This window comes from Canis lupus, chromosome 4, assembly GCF_011100685.1.
Source record: "Canis lupus familiaris isolate Mischka breed German Shepherd chromosome 4, alternate assembly UU_Cfam_GSD_1.0, whole genome shotgun sequence".
NCBI classification, from domain to species: Eukaryota; Metazoa; Chordata; class Mammalia; order Carnivora; family Canidae; genus Canis; species Canis lupus.
The window spans coordinates 43319602-43334689 of NC_049225.1; the positions used below are offsets into that span (position 1 = coordinate 43319602).

Below are 15088 nucleotides of genomic sequence, written 5' to 3' on the forward strand. Positions count from 1 at the left end.
CCATCAGGGAAATACAAATCAAAACCACAATGAGATACCACCTCACACCAGTGAGAATGGGGCAAATTAACAAGGCAGGAAACAACAAATGTTGGAGAGGATGCAGAGAAAAGGGAACCCTCATGCACTGTTGGTGGGAATGTGAACTGGTGCAGCCACTCTGGAAAACTGTGTGGAGGTTCCTCAAACAGTTAAAAATATACCTGCCCTACGACCCAGCAATTGCACTGTTGGGGATTGACCCCAAAGATACAAATGCAATGAAACGCCGGGACACCTGCACCCCGATGTTTATAGCAGCAATGGCCACGATAGCCAAACTGTGGAAGGAGCCTCGGTGTCCAACGAAAGATGAATGGATAAAGAAGATGTGGTTTATGTATACAATGGAATATTACTCAGCTATTAGAAATGACAAATACCCACCATTTGCTTCAACGTGGATGGAACTGGAGGGTATTATGCTGAGTGAAGTAAGTCAGTCGGAGAAGGACAAACATTATATGTTCTCATTCATGTGGGGAATATAAATAATAGTGAAAGGGAATATAAGGGAAGGGAGAAGAAATGTGTGGGAAATATCAGAAAGGGAGACAGAACGTAAAGACTGCTAACTCTGGGAAACGAACTAGGGGTGGTAGAAGGGGAGGAGGGCGGGGGGTGGGAGTGAATGGGTGACGGGCACTGGGGGTTATTCTGTATGTTAGTAAATTGAACACCAATAAAAAATAAATTTAAAAAAAAATAAAGTTGGTACAGAATACTCCAAAAAAATAAAAAATAAAAATAAAAATAAAAAAATTAAGCATGCTCACTTCAACAGCACATATACTGATATTGGAATGATAGAGAGAAGGTTAGCATGGCCCCCGTGCAAAAATGACACGTAAATTTGTGAAGCGTTCCATGTTTTTGTTTTTGTTTTGTTTTGTTTTTTGTTTTTAGTTAAACATCATAGAATTGGAGAGACATGGTTTAACAGAAGTTAAATATAAAAGCAACTACAACTAAGTTGACTACAAGCTCAATATTATCAATAATATGGCAAATCTACCACTTAATCATTGATTCCATTCAAAGAAATTCAGCATCATACACAATGAACATGACAGTCTCAAAGTGTTCTGGGCTGGTCAATCTTTACCTGGAATTTCACATTCAGTTCTGAACATTATATTTTGAAAAGAACCTTGACAAACTAAAAGCCATCTGGGAAACATTCCCAGGATGGTAAAAAGCTCAAAATATTATGCAAGAAATGCTTTGGAGATACTGGAGAGTCTATACCAAGGAAAGAAAACAAATGGGAAATATTATAATGAAGGATCCAGTTGGGAAAAAGCTTTAACTTAGTCTGTGTAGATCCAAATAGCAGACCACAGACCATGCAAGGAAGACATCTCGTAGGGCAAATGGATGGATGTGAATGCTAAAGAAGCCTACTTTTTAACAAGTACAGAGTTAATATGGATCTTATATACTTTATTTCTCACAAAACCTCTTTAGATAGTAAGCACTGCTACCACTATTTACAGATATAAAAAATTTTAGCTTAAAAATTAAAATAACTTGCCCAAGGTCCTAAAACTAGTAAGTTCCTAATCAGGGATGCATCCTGACAATCCTAAATTATAGGTATTATTTCAGTTATGAAATAATCTGAATTATTAAATTTGCTAAAGGTCAAAGGTAATTACTTGGTGGAACTGGCTTAATAAACACTTAACTTGTGCCAGGACCTGGGCAATATATTTCACAAGTACAGTTTATTTTAACACAAATGTGTTAAAGGGTATTGTTGTGAAGGGTATTGTTATTCCCTTCTAACAGATAAGGATATTGAGGCATAGATAGGTAAAGCAACTTGCTCAAAATCATAAGTGACTGAGATGAGATGAAAACCCAGGTCCATGTGGCTTAACCACATGAGGCTTTTGAGGCTATGAGGGTTATGCTGCCTCTCCTAGAGAAGCAGAAATAATTTTCTACCAACTAAATCTCTCTAAAAATGCTTGTAGAAGCAGCCAGGTCTTCACCACTGAACTGGTCCAAGTAGAGGCTGGTGGGCCTGTGTGAGGGTAGAGCTATGATGAGCTACCTGGAAACTTCAAACCTCTATGATTCTGTCAAATTTGTTTTTCAGATTCATTCTTCACAGGACATGCTAAGTACCAAATAGGCACTCGGTAAGTAGCTGTTGACTTGAATGGAATAGAAGTCCTCTCTCTAGAAGGGAACCCCTAGGGGCTTTGCTGTGGGAGTTGTGGCTTTGCAAATGAACTTTCTAGCTATTTGTGTCAAGGCTGAATTAGAGGGAGGCGGGCTTCCCAGCATAACTAGCAATTAGAGTCCAACCCAAAAATTCATACATTGGACTGGCTGCTTGCGTGGGAAGGAGAGGGAAGGAGGCACTTTCAAGGGATAAACTAGAGACAGCCATAGGCAGCAGCTCTGTGAGCCGTGGCCACAAGAACAGCCTGGACAGCTGGCCTCAGTCTTGATTTGGATTAAGATGTTTATTCTGCTCTGCCTCCCAGGCCTCTCCCTTCCTGCCCCAAGGGCTGTCCACTCAAGTATCTGAAGAGGTGATTAATTTGATACAGACTCTCAGAACCTGCCAAGAAATGTTCTCGGACTAAGACTCACACTGGGGGTGAAAGATACCCTCCCAGTGGTACCATATAGAAATTCCCTCCCTTTGCTCACTCCTATAGTTGAAAGGTCATGATCCATGAAAAAATCTGAATTAAATGCATGCCATGCTGAGCTTTTGCCTAAGCATAGATTTAACTGGCACCGTGAATGTAGGGAGATCATGTAACCCAAGTCTTAATTTGGGGTTCCCTGGGAGCAAGTTTTCTGAGAGGAATAAGCGTAGATTGTACATTTGATTTTTAGAGAGGATAAAAAGTCCTCTTGCTCAATGCCCACCCCACTGGTTTATCATAAATACCCAAATTATTACTTCCTTGCATTAAAGCAATGGTTCTCAAACATTTTGGTCTCAAATCTCATTTATACTCTTAAAAATAGTGGAGGATCCCAAAGAGCCTTTGTGTGAGTTATACCTCTCAATATTTACCATATTGGAAATTAAAACAGAAAATTTTAAAACTTCAATTCATTAATTCCTTTTAAATAATAATATATTATCCTATGTTAACATAGTATTTTTCTGAAAAATAATATATTTTCTAAAACAAAAATACTTCATTGAGAAGACTGTCAGCTTTACAGTTTTGAAAATCTCTTTAATGTCTGGCTTAATAGAAGGCAGCTGGATTCTAAGATCTGCTTCTGCTTTTAATCTGTTGTGATATGTTATTTGGGTTGAAGGTTATGAAGAAAATCCCACCTCACTGTATGTAATTAGAGAAATACTCCAAGAGAGGAGTATTTCAACAGCCTTTTTAGATAACTGTGGTGATTTTTTTTAGCACACCAAAACAAGTTATAGTATGTAACCTGACCCCATATCAATGAACTTTTCATACTCTATTACATTAAAATCCATTGATATGTCCTCCACTTTGAATAGATCTTCTACCCATGCATGGTTTTATGATATCATACATACATTAATCATTTAGGAAATATTGATTCACTGAGCTATACAGATCTTCTAAATGTTGATACATTTCATTATACAATACAAAAAAAATCTCACATCTATTAAGATCACCACTCATCTTATCAGAAAAATTTTTAAGTATTGGAAACTTGTTAAGCTCATGATGGTAGGTAAAATTTTTTAAAATTCTGATTTTCACTTGCAAGTTTAAACTTTATCATTGAAAACAGTAGTGTCAGTTGTTTTCCTTGAAATGACAGACTCACTTGTTCATTTTTGAGAAAATGTCTGCTAGATACTCAAGTCTGAACAACCAGCTTGTTTGTCAATCATTTTTTCAAGAAAAGATGATGTTCCATTGCAAAAGTGGCTGGTTTAGTTCACAGCCCCCCAAAATCTCACAAGTGCTTTTTCTTAAGAATTTGGTATGCCTCAAAACTGTTTTATATGTGCTTCCCATTTTGTCACAGAAAATATTAAAAATATGTGTACTCTGGGCTCCTGGGTGGCACAGTCAGTAAAGCATCTGACTGTTGGTTTCAGCTCATGATCTCAGGGGCATGAGATCCAGCCCCACGCTGGGCTCCACGCTCAGCATGGAGTCTGCTGAAGTTTCTCTCTCTCTGCATTCCCCATGTGCGTGCTCTCTCTCTCTCTCAAATAAATAAATCTTTTAAAAATATACATGTATTCAAGGGTTGGGATTTTAATAAAATTAATAATATAACTTCATCATAGATAATATTAAGAAAACTGTTTTTTTGTTTTTTCCATGAGTGTGTAGTGTTGAAGCATGCAATAATATTTGGGTATCCTGCCTTGATTTGTTCTAAAGTGGCAGCAGCAGCAGTTATATCCACAGTTGCTTCTGCACTGTCAGTGCAAATGTTAACTCAGTGAGAATGACAAATAACATCTTAGTATTATTATGAAAATAGTTGTGACTTTGTAGACCTCCTAAAAGTTTCTTAAGGACCCCAGAGGCCCATGGACTGCACTTTGAGGACTGTTGGGCTAAAGTGTTGAAAGACCTTATTAAAATGCAAGTATCTTCTGGGAGAGTTAATAAAAAAATAAACTCTTGGCAGTCACTGTCAGCTTTGTGTGCAGGCAGGAGAGTTCAGCAAGTATGGCTGTCAACTTCAGGAGCAGATAAGTCTGGGTTAGGATGCCAGATCCCACACTTTCTAGCTCTGTAAGTCCTGTAATTCTTAAGATCTTGTTTTTTTCATCTGTAAATGGAAATAATAATCCTAAGTCTTTAAGTTTGCTATAAGGATTTAACATGATAAGTAATTACCTAATGCATAGTACATACTCAATAAATGTTAACTGGTCTTATAATTTATGTTCTTATAAACTAGAAAGAATGGGATAAAAGATGGCTAAGTTCTTAATAGGAACAGGGAACAGGAAGCTGCCTGAGAGCCACAGGGTAGGAAATTGCTAAGTATCAACTAAGATTAGCCATCAAGGGGGTGCATGGAAAAGAGGTGAAGAAAGGACTAAAGATAGACTTCACTTTCTCATTCATCTATTCAGAAAATATATGATGATAATCTACTGCATGCCAGCTTCCAATTCTGCACTAAGAAAAGCCACTAAGAAATGTGAGCTGTATAAACAACTGGTATAGTGGGCAGGATGTGGGATTCATGTCAGGAGACCTGGCTTTTGGCTCCAGTTTTGTACTAGCTGTGTCACCTAGGGCATGCCCTTTAAATCCTCTTGAATTTGGTTTTCCTATTTAAAAAATGGGAAAGATAATGAATGCTTCACTGTGATGTTTCAAAGAATAAATGTTAAAATGTGGTTAAAGCAGTCTTTAATTATTCTGGCGCCTGTGGTTCTTGAAGTGACTCACCTTTTAAGGTCTTGAAAATCAGCATCATGTAGATGAAGGAATCCCTCTATCCTAGATTTCTTTGACTCTAAATAAGAATAACTCCTTCTTACTTTTGAGGGATCTTAGTATATACAGTATCAATATAATTTGTGTGTGGCAAATGGTAAGGTGCTCAATAAATAAAGGCTATTATTTATAATTTCACAGTGAGATAAATGTATGTCTCATGAAAGCTGGTACATAATAATCGAAGAAAATAAATTGCAGGGGAAAAAGTTTTAGAATGGTGATGAATTAAAAAAATACCCCAGTAAGTACTTAATTTTGCTAGAATGAAAGGTCTAATTATTATGTAGAGACTCATTCTATGACCAAACCATAGTGAGATCATCTTCTTGCCTTCCTACCTCCATTCTCAAGATCTAACATCCAACCTTTAAACAGTGTTGGAAGCAAGAGACATGAATAAATGATAAATTATTCCAGCCTAAGCAAATGACTAGGCAGTACCTTAATCAGAGCTAAGGAGTGGAGTTTGGAGGAAACAAAGGAATTGAAAGGATTAAGAAAGCATGGAAGCAGACAGATGAAATAGTACCCAAGAAGGGATGGTAGGTGTCTATTGGCATTAGTGATGCCACATGGAGCACTCCAGAAACCCATAGCTAATAACTCAGGATTTTTGATGAGTTGAAAGGTGACAAGAATATTATAGAGAAGTCTTTTCTACTCTTTGCCTCATATTAAAATGTATATAAGATAGGGATACCAACAAAGTCAAAGACTGAATATTCTCCTAGATTTCTCATGGAAGTTGACAAACTAGCAGTTAATCCACTTGGTTGTGGGCTGTATTTCATATTTTAAGATAAATATTTATATTGTATTTATTAGGTGCCACAATATTATAAGTATTCACGCATATTGATTATTTTAATCCACATTTTAGAGAAAATGAGGCAAAGTAACCTGCCTAAAGTATTCCATCAGTAAGGAGCAGATTCACAGAATCTAAAGAATTTAATCAGCTCAAGAATCAAGTTCCAGAGTTCAGGCTTCTAATCATATAGCTCTACCATTATAAAAGGAGTAAACTGAGATTCCAATTATTTTGGTGCTATTAACAGTACTCAGTAATGATGTGATGATGATAAGGAGGCGGAAGTTGCTCATTGTTGAGGTAATCTTTGCACTACAGAATAAGATTTGCAGACTGTAAACAATTGTGGCTACTATTCTTCCTTAAAATGAAAAGTAGTATATTTTAACTCTCGGCTTAACCTGCTGATGGATCATCTCCACTCCGTATGAGGGCAGTTCAGAGGAATAGGAAAGTGAGAGAGCTTATCAATGTCTCCTTCTTCTACCCAAGCCTTATCGTTAATTCCTCATCCTTTCCCCAAACTCCCTGCAGATCTTAACCAAGCTTTCAAAGTTGCCCCTAGGGATGAATAGAGCCTTAGTATTCAGGAAGCATTCATCTACTTGAAAAGAAATTGCTGGAGGATGGAAGGGAGGTGTTGATTACATTTCCTCAGAAGCTGCTCAGTATGAAATGAATTTTTGGAGGAGATCAGAAACTATTGTTCAAATGATTTTGTGTAACCAGTCTCTAGAAATCCCCTTTATAGTGCTTGGCTCCCAAAGTGTTCCTTTTTCCAAGTGTACCATCCAGGACGTAATGTAGACTCTCCATCAGACTCTAGTCAACCATGTGCTGAGGCTGCCTGCTTGCCTGGCCTGGCCAGTGGGCTTAAAAAGGGAAAAATAGCCCATGAGGATCATCTCACGAGAACCAGGCACCTTCCAACCAAACTAAAACAGCTTTCAATTCTGGATAAAAGTTAGAATCACTTGGAGCGTATTTAAAAAATATATCTGGAATCTAGGTTCCAATACAGTTTAATTCAGTCGGACTCCCTGAAGAGGGGGTCTGCATATCATTATTTTATGAAAGTTTTCCATGAGCTTATTGACTATCATTGATAGGGACATTTAACATTTCTTCTGTACAGCTAGTATGATTCTTGAGCTTCCTGGTCTCCATGGAAGACTTCTTAGTAGAAGAAGAAGAGGTATCATAGTAGCATTACAAAAGCCCAGGCTTTGGAGTTCTGGGCTCAAATTCTGGTTCAAATAGTTACTGATTCTGTACAATTTGAAGCAGCATATTTGTTGGGCATTAAGCAGCACGACAGAGATAAGTTAGATATAGGGTCTACCTTGAAGTGACAGAGGTCTAGGGTTGAGTTCAGGTTCTTTCAGTCAATAGCGAAGTGACATCACATATATATTTCTTCATCTGTAGAGTGGGTATATTAATGCCTTCCTTGTAGGGGAGTGTGGTTTGAGATTATAAATTCTGTAAGTAAACCATTTAGTACAGGGTTGGGCATATGGTAGCTATTATTGTAAGGACTTTAGAATCTCTCACATGTACTCCCCTACTGCAACCTACTATTGAGCCAAACCAGGCCTGTGAGGGCTGAGATTTCTAAGAAGTGGTTGTGGGTAGAATGAGCCATATCTGAGAGGCCTTGTAGATCATTGTAATTATTGTGACTATTATGCTAATTTATGCAGAATAGGGATAATCCAATTTATACTTTGAGAAGGCCACTCTGGCTGCTGTGTGAAAAACTGGTTGGAGATGGCTATTGTAGTAGCCCTGGTAAAAGATACTAGAGGCTTAGAGTAGCAAAGTGGCAAGTGGGCTATAGAGACATAATCTATTGAGATAGTTTTGAAAGGAACAGGAAAAAGGCTTGTGTATCCATTGGACATGGAGGGCAAAAGAGGAGAGAAAGTTCAACATGTCTCTCAGGTTTCTGATTTGAAGTCCAAGGTGGATTATGGGCCCATTTATCAAGATGGTAGAAGGTTGGAGAATGATTTTGAAGGACAACTGAAAGTTGAATTTTGGTCATGTAAATCTTAAAGTTCACATGAGTCATTTAAGTTGAGAAAACACAGAGATGGTAAAGTATATGAGTGTGAAGCTCCAAAGAGAAGACTGGATGGGTGATATATACTTGAGAATCATCTTCATTAAAATGACATGATTTCATAAGAATGGGCAAGATCATCTAGGTGAGTTTATAAAGTGAAAATAGAAGGAAAAGAAAAGAAATACAGAATAGATCCTTACAGAACACTAAAAAAAGTCTACTACGTTTCATACTAGAGGATATATTCATTGAGACCAGGAATATGCCTTAATCACTCCTGGGCTCCTAGTACTTGATACACGTATTAGGCCCTTACTAAATATTGAATGAATTAATCAGCAAATCAATGAAGTAGATGATGTCTGAAGAAGTGTCTGTGATTCTGATATTCCAGACTGTGAGTGTACTCATGTATGTGTTTTCTGTGAAGTAGGAGTTGTAAGTTTCAGAAAGTAAGCTCAGCCCTTGAGGGAATATGAGGACTCTTAATCGTCCAGAGAATACTTACTACCGTAAGTCTATGGCTCCCACTGTCTTTTGCCTGAGGAAGCTATATGATGTTGAGGCTTCCACACAAACAGGTATTTAAAGCATTAAGATGAACAAAAATGTTTTAGCTAAACTACATGTTTTCAACTCATTGATTTTATTTAATAAGGTTCATCTCCTGAGCCACTTTAATAAAGATGTAAAATAATCCTCTCTGAAAGGGACTGACATTTCCACAGAGACCAAGACAGGACCAGTTTATCTATGATAGCTGTCACCCCTGTATCTCCCTGGTAACCTCTTCATGCCTGCTCTGAGTCATTGCCTCTTTCCTCTTTAAAATTCAGTGAACTCTCCCATTACTTTTTGTACAGCTCTGTCTCCCAAAAGGGAAAGACAAAGAAGCAATTCGTCTTTCAGACTCCCTTTAAAAAATTGACCAGCTACCCATTTTAGATTTGCCAATGATGGCATGTCAAATACCCAAAAGGAAGCTATTGAGGCACCTTGTAAAACAATTAAAATTAAGAAGAGAAATGTTCTGTCTCTTTTCTCCCAACCTCTTATGGTGGGAGGAGTGGGAGAAGAGTGTAGGGGTTAAGAACACTGCCTTTCAAGCCAGGCTGAATTGGCAACTCAATCTCCTGCTCCTTAGCTGTGTCTCTGCAAGCATCCCGTTTTACCTCTCTATACCTTAGTATAGAGTCTCCTCATCTATATAATGGGGAGAATAAAGTTACCTATAGTCTTGGGTTTTAGGGAGGAAGAAATAAGATAATGGATATAATGCATTTAGCACAGTATCTGGCCCAAAGTAAGTGCTTAGGAAATACACACAATCATATCTGAAAGAATCCCAGGTTTCTCTGTCCTTGAAGCCATCAATTACGAATGCAACTTCAACTTAGCATTCTAGGGAACTCCAAAACTGTCTACAGAAATGATGACTGGTAGACCAAAATTGGGGCTTTCCCAAGTTGTTATTATCATTCTGGATCTCTCTGATTGCTTTCTTATGCTTTAAGCAGTCCAAGTCACATCTTGACATCCATAAGCAATCAAATGTAGATTTAAAAGTATGCATGTGACATTAATGTAACTTTCCCCAGATACATAGAGAGAAAAAAACATGTCCATCACTCAGAATGGGAGTCATGTGCCCAGGATGTCTGCATCCCATCCGTGGTACAGAATATTTGCTGGAGTTACAACTAAGGATTCTACTGGTGCATGCATATGTAAAGTAAATCTCTAGCTGGCTGGAATACCTTGAAGGAGAAGAAATAACGGGCACCTTGTTATTCATTTCTGGTATTTATATTACATGTAGACCCTATCTAGGCACCATTATGGAATTTTATCAGGTGCAGTTTTTTGTTTTTTTTTTTTTTTAATCAGGTGCAGTTTTTATATTACTTAAGTTATTTTCTCAGGCTTCATGTGTTCCCATCTGGGAGGTCCATTCCAGGAGAGATATCAATAAGTAAAGTTTATTTAATGAGCACATGTAGGAGAAAGAAGAAGGAGTATAAATCAGGGACCCTTTAAGGAAGATAATTTTGTTGTTTAGGAAAATATTTTGATAAATAGCTTTGGTGTAGAAGACCTTGTGGGCATAGCTTAGAAGGAGAGAACTCTGCATGAGTAATAAGCAGAAATTTGAATACTGTTAGGAAAAAAGAATAGGAAATGGGGAGAGTAATGAAGAAAGGAGAGCTAGGGCAATATGCTAGAAGAAATAATCCAAGGAAAAGGGGGCAAATAATACATTCCCAGTAGCATAATGGATAAGAGATTTAAAGAGCTGTATTATCAAACATTTACTTTCAAATTATGTTTAACAGTGGAAATTGCCTCTGTTATCACCATCAGTAAACTCTGTCATGTACCCAGATACTATATATGTATGGTTTTAAGGGTTCAAGAGGATGAGCTTATGTCGAAATCATGGTTGGGTAGAGAGGTGAGGAAACCCAAGACAAAGAAACATGAGCAAGACAGAGTGGAACTAGAAACTCAAAGCCAGAGGTTACCTTAAGAACATAAATTCCCAGGAATTCACAGAAACCTTGGGTTGGGCCCTAGATTTCCCACAGGATGTGGGATAGGGTATCTAGCCAATTTTATTTAAATCTCAGAGGACAGACTGTCCTGAATTGACATCTGTTTTATATGAAGAATGGAAGTTACTGGACATATCTGGCCTGAAATGAAATATACTAAGTGGCTGTATGAACTGTAGTGCAGTATCTGAAGGAAGACTCAGGCAAAATAAGATAAAATTTAAAACAAACTTATTCCATAAACTTATAAAGGGCAGAAGATTCTCAGAGCTAATGCCCTAAATTTACAGATCATTTGCCTTAATATAAAAAAATAATAATTTTCTAAGAATAAAGATTTCTCAACAACAGAGTAATTGGTTATGAAAATGGTGAATTAGTTGTCTTTTCTTTTTGGAAGTTTCCTAATAAAGGATTTCTTTAATGAACCAGATTTCATTAGATGATTTCTAAAGTCCTTTTTTTAAAAAAAGATTTTATTTATTTATTCATGAGAGACACACAGAGAGAGAGAGAGAGAGAGAGGCAGAGATATAGGCAGAGGGAGAAGGAGGCTCCATAAAGTCCTTCTTTAACTATAATATGCACATGTTTACATTTTAGCAAGTACTTATTGGGTACCAATACTGTACCTGGCACTGTGTTAGGCACTTAGATACTGTAATGATCAAATAATTACCTCGAGGAAAAATAGTTCATTGGACTCTACCATTCTATGTTATGTCTCTGCTTATGTAGGCAACTAACAATACTGAGTGCCTACACGAGGCAAGTATATTACAGAATTACCTTATTGAATCATATCATCAAGATCAATTACTATTTACCATTTTGCAGATGGAAAATATAAAATCTTTAAGTTTAGTGAGAATTTACTCAATATAGGACTTTGGATGATTAATTAAACCTTCTTTGCTTCCATTTCTTCATGGGTATAATAGTAATATTCAATGCTTGGAGTTGTTTTTTTTTTAATACATTTTTTAAAGATTTTACCCATGAGAGAGATAGAGATAGAGAGAGAGAGACAGGCAGAGACACAGGCAGAGGGAAGAGAAGCAGGCTCCATGCAGGAAGACCGATGTGGGACTCAATCCGAGGACTTGGACATCATGCACTGAGCCAAAGGCAGGTGCTCAACCACTGAGCCACCCAAGCATCCCCAATGTTTGTAGTTCTTGTGATGATCATAGTTAGTTAAAACATGTAAAGTGCTTAGTAATTCATTCAGTGATTATAATAGTTTTATTATTGTCATTATTGCATTCAATAATGGGTTTGAAAGTGGAACACAGGCCTATTTTCAGGAGGCCCTGGCCTTACATAAATGGGGTAAGATAGAACAGTGAAGGGACCTCGACCTCAGTGTCCTTTTATTTCTCTTGACCAAGAAACCAAAAGCTATTAGAGCTACTGGACAAGGAAGGATAGACATCTGAATCTCCAAATTGATATCCTCTCATTTCAACTGTTTCTAAACTCAACAGTCAGGGTTGCCATTCAGGAACTTTTAGCATAAGTATGTTAGAGGATGAAATGAAATTATCCAATAGACTTCATGACCTTTTGTTCATTCCATATTTTGAAAAATAATGCACTTTGCTGTCTCACTTACCTACCATTAATCGTATATAGTGTTAAACAAACGAAGACTAGAAGGGCCAACAGAGCCTAATTTCCATCAAGATACTGAATAAAATAGAAACAAAGTAAAGAATACTAACCAATGTCCCTTCTATAATCAATGGATAGTTTGTTGAAATGTTTGAAAAACAGCAATGGATTCGAACCATTCTTTAATGATTTCTTTCCATATCTTTCAGATTATCAGAATTAAAAGGTAAGCCTGGTCTAGAAAAAATTTTTCTTTCCCTTTACGCACTTTGAAATTCTCAATAATGTGCTAATTATGATTATTTTCAGTCATGCCAGACAGATGTAATAGTTCTTACATTGTTGTAAAAATTAGTAAGACATTGTTTTTGCCAATGACATAATGATAATAATAGCTATCTTAAATTGAGACTTCATTATATGCCAAAGAGTTTGCTTAATATTTTATTAACATATCATTTGGGACTCATGATAAAACTATAAAATCAGTATATATTTTTTGGAGTTCGATTTGCCAACATATAGCATATCACCCAGTACTCCTCTAGTCAAATGCCCCCCTCAGTGCCTGTCACCCAGTCCCCACAACCCCCGCCCCACTTCCCCTTCCACTACCCCCTTGTTCGTTTCCCAGAGCTAGGAGTCTCTCATGTTCTGTCACCCTCACTGATATTTCCCACTCATTTTCTCTCCTTTCGCCTTTAGTCCCTTTCACTGTTTTTTATATTCCCCAAATGAATGAGACCACATAATGTTTGTCCTTTTCTGATTGACTTATTTCACTCTGCATAATACCCTCCTGGTCCATCCACGTCGAAGCAAATGGTGGGTATTTGTCATTTCTAATGGCTGAGTAATATTCCATTGTATACATAGACCACAGCTTCTTTATCCACTCATCTGTCGATGGACACCGAGGCTCCTTCAAGTTTGGCTATTGTGGACATTGCTGCTAGAAACATCCGGATGCAGGTGTCCCGGCATTTAACTGCATCTGTATCTTTCGGGTAAATCCCCAGCAGTGCAATTGCTGGGTCGTAGAGCAGATATATTTTTAACTCTTTGAGGAACCTCCACACAGTTTTCCACAGTGGCTGCATCGTTCACATTCCCACCAACACTGCAAGAGGGTTCCCCTTTCTCCACATCCTCTCCAACATGTGTTGTTTCCTGTCTTGTTAATTTTCCCCATTCTCACTAGTGTGAGGTGGTATCTCATTGTGGTTTTGATTTGTATTTCCCTGATGGCAAGGGATGTGGAGCATTCTCTCATGTGCTTGTTGGCCATGTCTATGTCTTCCTCTGTGAAATTTCTGTTCATGTATTTTGCTCAATTCATGATTGGATTGTTTCTTTGCTGTTGAGTCTAATAAGTTCTTTATAGATCTTGGATACTAGTCCTTTATCTGATAGGTCATTTGCAAATATCTTCTCCCATTCTGTAGCTTGTCTTTTAGTTTTGTTGACTGTTTCTTTTGCTGTGCAGAAGCTTTTTATCTTGACTAAGTCCCAATAATTCATTTTTGCTTTTGTTTCCCTTGCCTTCATGGATGTATCTTGCAAGAAGTTGCTGTGGCCAAGTTCAAAAAGGGTGTTGCCTGTGTTCTCCTCTAGGATTTTGATGGATTCTTGTCTCACATTTAGATCTTTCATCCATTTTGAGTTTATCTTTGTGTATGGTGTAAGAGGTTGGTCTAGTTTCATTCTTCTACACGTGGCTGTCCAATTTTCCCAGCACCATTTATTGAAGAGACTGTCCTTTTTCCAGTGGATAGTCTTTCCTGCTTTGTCGAATATTAGTTGACCATGCAGTTGAGGGCCCATTTCTGGAGTCTGTATTCTGTTCCATTGATCTGTGTGTCTGCTTTTGAGCCAGTGCCACACTGTCTTGATGGTCACAGCTTTGTAGTACAACCTGAAATCTGGCATTGTGATGCCCCCAGCTCTGGTTTTCTTTTCTAATATTCCCCTGGCTTTTCAGGGTCTTTTCTGATTCCACAGAAATCTTAAGATGGTTTGTTCCAACTCTCTGAAGAAAGTCCATGGTATTTTGATAGGAATTGCATTAAATGTGTAAGTTGCCCTGGGTAGCATTGACATTTTCACAATATTAATTCTTCCAATCCATGAGCATGGAAAATTTTCCATCTCTTGGTGTCTTCCTCAATGTCTTTCAGAAGTGTTCTGTAGTTTTTAGGATATAGATCCTTTACCTCTTTGGTTAGGTTTATTCCCAGGTATCTTATGCTTTTGGATGCAATTGCAAATGGGATTGACTCCTTAATTTCTCTTTCTTCAGTCTCATTGTTAGTGTATAGAAATGCCACTCATTTCTGGGCATTGATTTTGTATCCTGCCACACTGCTGAATGCTGAATGAGTTCTAGCAATCTTGGGGTGGAGTCTTTGGGTTTTCTAAGTACAGTATCATGTCATCTGCAAAGAGGGAGAGTTTGACTTCTTCTTGCCAATTTGAAAGCCTTTTATTTCTTTTTGTTGCCTGATTGCTGAGGCTAGGACTTCTAGTACTATGTTGAATAGCAGTGGTGAGAGGGGAC

The 15088-nt window shown here is 37.6% G+C and overlaps 1 non-coding gene across 1 annotated transcript; it reads left to right on the top strand.

The window, feature by feature from the left end:
- Positions 1–807: 807 nt before the first annotated feature.
- On the top strand, positions 808–914 carry LOC119871669. The gene has a single exon (XR_005358743.1). It is a non-coding gene; the product is annotated as a U6 spliceosomal RNA (small nuclear RNA).
- The last annotated feature ends 14174 nt before the right edge of the window (positions 915–15088 follow it).